At 42.1% G+C, this 6,337-nt stretch overlaps 1 pseudogene; it reads right to left on the bottom strand.

The window, feature by feature from the left end:
• Positions 1-623: 623 nt before the first annotated feature.
• LOC123862911 (peptidyl-prolyl cis-trans isomerase FKBP8-like) lies at positions 624-4,010 on the bottom strand (annotated as a pseudogene).
• Between the last annotated feature and the right edge of the window lie 2,327 nt (positions 4,011-6,337).

Here is a 6,337-nt window from a genome sequence, read left to right as displayed (position 1 = left end):
GTGAGGGAAAGAGGGCAAGGAGGAGGATAGGGTAAGAAGAGTTTCAGACTACAGCACAGTTAGAGGGAAGTTTCAGCCAGGCTAACAGAGACTCCAAGCCAAAGTGGCCTATTAAAGAAGCCCCACGTTTTGCTATTTTGTGTCTGCATTTTGTGTGGGGGGGTGTGAGGGAGAGAGAGGCCTAATTTTACTATTTGGTGGGGGTGGGCTGGGGTTGGGGAGCCTGGTCAGAGGTAGCAGAAGGGCTAGGAGTTGCTTGGCACTCATACTGGGATGGGGAGTGGGGGGCGGAGCGGAAAGGGCTGCCTCAAGGCCTGTTGGGAAGGAGAAACTGAAACCAGCCCCGACTGAGTCCAACCTAGGGAGGTAGGGATGGGAATTGGGTATGGAGGAATGAGGGGCCACCCTGTCTCAGGGCTGGACAAGAGGTCCTGGCCCTGCCTCGCTTTTCCCTTACAGGGCTGCAATCCCTCCTGCTCCCGGGGCCACACGAACCCCAAACATTGCTACCCTGATGCAGAGGAGAGGGTTAGGTGTGTGAAGGCAGCTGGCAGGGAGCCTAGGGGAGTTAAGGAGCACAGGGTGGGGCCCAAGTGTGGAGAACGTGGCAGCCACATGGGCAGTTAGTTCCTGGAAGCGATGACCACAGAGAGAGCCACACTTCCCAGGGAGACTGCAGTGCCCCAAAGCCACTTCCATGGGCTGGATCAGGCACCCTTGCCAGGACATTTGACGGGCAGTGGGCTGGGGAGGGGGGCAGCGTTTTCCAGTACAGGGCAGTCTCCGTGCTCTGCTGGGCTGTGGGCCGCTTCACCAGCTCAAAGGACTCTGTGTGTGGAACGTTCCGTCTTTAAGACCACCCTCAGGATGGGGATGACCTCTCTGGACTCACCTTGCCCGGCTGGCCCCTCGACCTTGAGGAAGAGCACCGTGATGTTGTCAGGCAGGTGCTCCAGCACAAGGCTACAGGAGCTCGGTGAGGAGCAACAGTGGCCCAGCTTCAGCTACAATGAAGCCCCCAGGCTCTTCATACACTTCACCCTGAGCTGCAGGAGCTATTCTTCTTCCTCAAATGTCACATCTGCTTTGGCACTGGAGGTGATGGCCGTGAAGGTGAGGTCGTAAGAGTTGGCTGCCAGCCCCAAGTTGGCCTGTAGGTTGACGTTGCTCCTCTCCTTCTTCCAGTTTGCTGTTGCCCCACGCTCCAGCCTATGAGCATCTCCAGGTCAGGCCCAAACATGCAATCTTCAGGGTCATCTCTAGGCACAGGATAGGTTGCAGAGGGCAGTGTCTGAGGCCTTGGCTGTCCATGGAGTCAGCAGTGACCATACGCATCTCTCCCACATCCATGACTTGGATACTGAGGTCCAGGGCCTGGATGACATTATAATAGCCCAGGTTAACACTGGCTGTGGCTCCTCCTGAACCTGCGTGTGGTTCTCCAGTGAGGTCTGCACTTGCAGGGACGAGGCCCTTGGCTGGGTGGCTCTAGCAGGGTAGGCCTGGGACCAATGTCTTCTTCCTCAATAGCAGATTTCCCTGCATGTCCAGGCATTCCTCCAGGCCAAGTTGGGCTTGGGCTCAGGCTCCAGGAACTCTCCCTCTACTGCTGCGGTCTGGTGGGCCTCCTCCAGTGGGGGATGCCCCAGGAACTGGAAGGGTGGCAGCTGGTTCAGGTCCTCCTTATCCTCTTGGTTTACCTTCTCCTTCCCCACCTCTTCCTCCTCCTCCTTCACTTTGCATCTTCTACCCTCACCAGCTCCTTGAAGTCCTCAAGTGTTGGGATGCCATCTAATAAAGGGTTAATTCATATCCAAAAAAATATAAAGAACCCCTACAAATCAATGCGGGAAGAAATCTGATTGACAAATGAGCAGAGGATCCGAATAGGTATGTTTCCAAAGAAAACACAGATGGCCAACAGGTATGTGAAAAGGTGCCCAACATCACTAGTCATCAGGGAAGTGCAAATCAAAGCCACAATGAGCTCTCATCACACAGGTGTTACAATGGCTATGACCAAAAAGACAAGGACTAACAAACGTTGGCAAGGATGTGGCGAAAAGTGAATCATTGTACACTGTTGGTGGGGACACAAATTGGTGCAGCCACTGTAGGAAACAGTATGGAGTTTCCTCAAGAACTTAAAAATAGAACTACCATACAATATAGCAATCCTACATCTGGGTATTTATCTGAAGGAATTGAAAACATGAACTTGAAAAGATATCTGTACCCCCATGTTCACTGCAACATTATTTACAATGACCAAGACGTAGAGACAACCTGTGTTCATAGATGGATGAGTGGATAAAGAAAGAAAGAATAAAATAGAATATTATTCAGGCATAAAAAAGAATGAAGTCTTGCATTTGTGACAACATAGACCATAGATGGACCTATGGACCTCAAGGGCATTATGCTAAGTGAAATAAGTCGACAGAGAAAGACAAATACCTTATGATCTCACTTATATATGGACTCTAAAAACAAAACAAAACAGAACTCATAGATACAGAGAACAGATTGGTAGTTGGGTGGGCAAAAGGAGTGAAGGTGGTCAAAAGATAAAAGCTTCCAGTCATAAAATAAATAAATCTTGGGGATACAATGTACAACATGGTGATTAGAGTTGATATAGTTAAGAGAATGGATCTTAACAGTTTGGGTTTTTTTTAAAGATTTTATTTATTTATTTGACAGAAACAGAAATAGTGAGAACAGGAACACAAGCAGCAGGAGAGGGAGAGCGAGAAGCAGGCTTCCCGCCGAGCAGGGACCCCGATGTGGGACTCGATCCCAGGACTCTGGGATCATGACCTGAGCCGAAGGCAGACGCTTAACGACTGAGCCACCCAGGCGCCCTTAACAGTTCTTATAACAAGAAAAATATATAATTCTGTGTGGTGATGGGTGATAACTAGACATGTTATGGCGATCATTTTACATTGTATGCAAATATTGAATCCTTGTGTTGAAACTAATGTTATATGTCAATTATATCTCAATTTAAAAAACTTATTGATAAAAAAGAATACAAATTAAAAGACCTTTATTTTCCCACTGCTTTACAATGCCAAAAAAAGAAAGGAGAGTGGAGTAGCACATAAGGAGGAAACATAGCCTTGGCATGAATGCAGTGGTAGATTGAGGAGGGAAGCAACTAGGATTGTTAGTCAACTGTACTTCCTACACAGTTGGAGATCTGGGAGGTGCATATTCATGGCTGCTACAGGGATGAGAAAGAATATATAAAGTATAGAAGTCTAGAGAAGCGTGATTTATGATTGACTGAATATGGAGGGGAAAGAGAAAGAGGAAGGACACAGGGTGACTGAAGTTTCTGGGCCACTGGTGCAAAGCAATACAATTGATGGAGAAAGAATGGTGGATATAATAGGGATGGAGATAAACTCCTTTTGTCAGATTGAATATTAAGTATTCTGGAATATCTATGTGGATACAACCAGCTAACAACTGGGAAAACATATCTGAAGACAGATGGGTTCCCAATGGACCTTATGTTTATCCTCATCCTTAGCTATATATATATATTCCTCATTATTTCATAAAGATGAAGCTATTTGCTTCCAGAACATCAGATTTAAAAAGCATTCAGTCTGAAGTCATTTACGTGACGCAACTTTATAAAATTAACTGTATTAAAGTAATTCTGTTCAACAAAAGATAACATTAAGAAACTGAATAGACAGGCCAACAAAAGTCAAATACACAGAATTTTTTTTTTCAATTCCAGAAATCAATAAGAAAAAGACTGACAATCCATTAGGAAAATGAGCAATGGACTTACGTGGGTACTTTTAAAAGAGGATATTCAATGCAAGAGAAAAACAAAATGAGATACTACTACAAATGCACCCCATCTGCTGAAATGAAAAAGTCTGACCATATCAAGTATTACCAAGTATGCGAAACACTCGTATATGGCTGGGTAGAGTACACGTTGGTACAAGCACTTCATGAAAAGTTTTATGAAGTTGAAGCGCCATATAACCTATGGCCCAGCAAATCCATTCTCGGGCTTGTATCTAACAGAAATGCCTGCAAATGCACCAGAAGACATGCCCAGGAATGCTTGTGGAAGCATTAGAACCAGAAACGGCTGTGGACCAGAAATGACATGAATATCCATCAATGAAAAACTGAGAAACAAAAAGGGACAAAATAAATACCTTAGTCCCTCAAAAAGAAAACTTATGGACTGGATGAACAAATGGTGATATAATCATAAAATGGAATAATAATATTGATCAGTGAAGATAAACAAGTCATAGCCACATGCAACAACACAGACAAAACTTACAGAATGTTGACTGAATGAAGCCAAACATAGAAGAAAACATGCACTATGACCCCATTGATATAAAATTAAAATCCCAGTAACACTATGTTTTCTTTTTTTTTAAGATTTTATTTATTTGACAGAGAGAGAGAGAGCACAAGCAGGAGGAGCGGCAGGGAGAGGGAGAAGCAGGCTCCCCGCTGAGCAGGACTCTGGGATCATGACTTGAGCCAAAGGCAGACGCTTAACCAACTGAGCCACCCCCCAGTAACACTATGGTATTTAGAGATGTATACTTAGAGGTTAAAATGTCAGGAAAAGCGAGGGTGTGGATTGCAATCGAAAAGGGGCGACCAGGGCTTTTGTAAGCATGTTGGCAATGTTTTATTTCTTGATCTGAGTGATGGTTACATGACTGCTCATGTTATTAAAATACATTAAGCTATACTTTGGTGTTTTAGATGTAGGCATACCTCATTTTATTGTGCTTCACAGATACTCTTTTTTTTTTTTTTTTTTTTTTTTACAAATTGAAAGTTTATGACAACCTTGCATGGAACAGATCTACCAATACCATTTTTCCAAAAGCATTTGTTCACTTTGTATCTTTATGTCATTTTTTGGTAATTCTCATAATATTTCAAACTTTTTCAATATTATTGTATTTGTTACAGTGATGTATGGTCAGTGATTATGACTCACTGAAAGCTCAGATGATGGTTAGTATTTTTTAGAAGTAAAGTATTTTTTTAATTAAGGTGTATACATTGCTTTTGTTTTCAGACATAATGCTATTGCATACTTCACAACCTACATTATAGTGTAAGCATAACTTTTATATGCATTGGGAGAGCAAAAACTTCACTTGACTCACTTCATTGTGATAGTTCCTTTAGTTCAGTGTTCTGGAATCAAAGCCCAGTGTCTCTGAGGTGTCCCTATACCTTTTCTGCTTACTTGTTGCATTTTACAATAAAGAGATAAAAACTGAGAAACAAAAAGGGACAAAATAAATACCTTAGTCCCTCAAGAAGAAAACTTATGGAGAAAGTTTAGAAGGAAATATGAACATCTTTTAACAGATGATAGGAAGCTAGGAGCTAATTTCTACAGTAACAATTTTAAATATACAGGTTTGGGGGATTTGTTTTGAAAAATAAAATAATTTCCTTGAGTCACAGAACTTTTTCTCTTACCAAAAAGTTTCAATAAATAGGAAAAATAAATGTAGAAAGAAATATGTTACATCTGATTATACTTAAAATTTATAAATAAACACATGGAGGAAAGTATATTCTTTGGTTTGACTCTTTCTCAAATACCTAATTAGTATCACAAGGGAGACAGCAGAAAGAAAACCTAGGAGAATAGGTAGAATAACACAAACCACAGCGACAAACCATCTGCCAAGACTCTTCTTCATACCCATGAAAAGTGAAGCCTCAAAATGAGTTAGTGCTTCCTATGATCCAAAGAGCACAAACCATGCTATTTATAAAATGTGAGGTGGAAATTAATTGAATTCCCCACTTGCAGAGAATGTATCTTATCTTGCTTTTTAAAAAATATCAAATATATTTTGGGGGCCATGCTAAAGGTTATTTATAAAAGAATTAGTAATTCAGAATCGTAAGTCTATGGCCATGTTTACCACCAAAGAGTTGTTTGCCAAGATTATATTTTCAATGAAAGAAATGCCCAAGATTGCTCAAGCTCACATTTTCTTGATATGTTAGTTCTTGGTTTGGATTCTGAGGTAGTTTTTAGGTAGTTTCTTATCATCTTGCACTTTTTTTTCCCCTTTTTATAACCAAGTGCAGAAAATGCAGAAAAACTAGTGTGCATTTCCAGCAGATGTCAGTGTTGGCGTTTGATGTGATCTAGGAAGGCCTCCAAGCCAGGGGCCTCACCTAGAAGATGAGCAGTGTTCTGTGCAGATCCTCAGTTCTTGTGCAGTGTGGAAAGGTAGTCAGAGAATTCTGTTCTTCTGTAGGATGTTTTCTTTGGAACTATATTGCTGTGAGTTAAGAAATA

The sequence above is a fragment of the Mirounga angustirostris genome, unplaced genomic scaffold (genome assembly GCF_029215605.1).
Source record: "Mirounga angustirostris isolate CCGP_5_RB_7025 unplaced genomic scaffold, mMirAng1.0.hap1 SCAF_1, whole genome shotgun sequence".
In the NCBI taxonomy this organism is placed as follows: domain Eukaryota; kingdom Metazoa; phylum Chordata; class Mammalia; order Carnivora; family Phocidae; genus Mirounga; species Mirounga angustirostris.
This window is presented reverse-complemented; position numbering and strand designations above follow the sequence as displayed.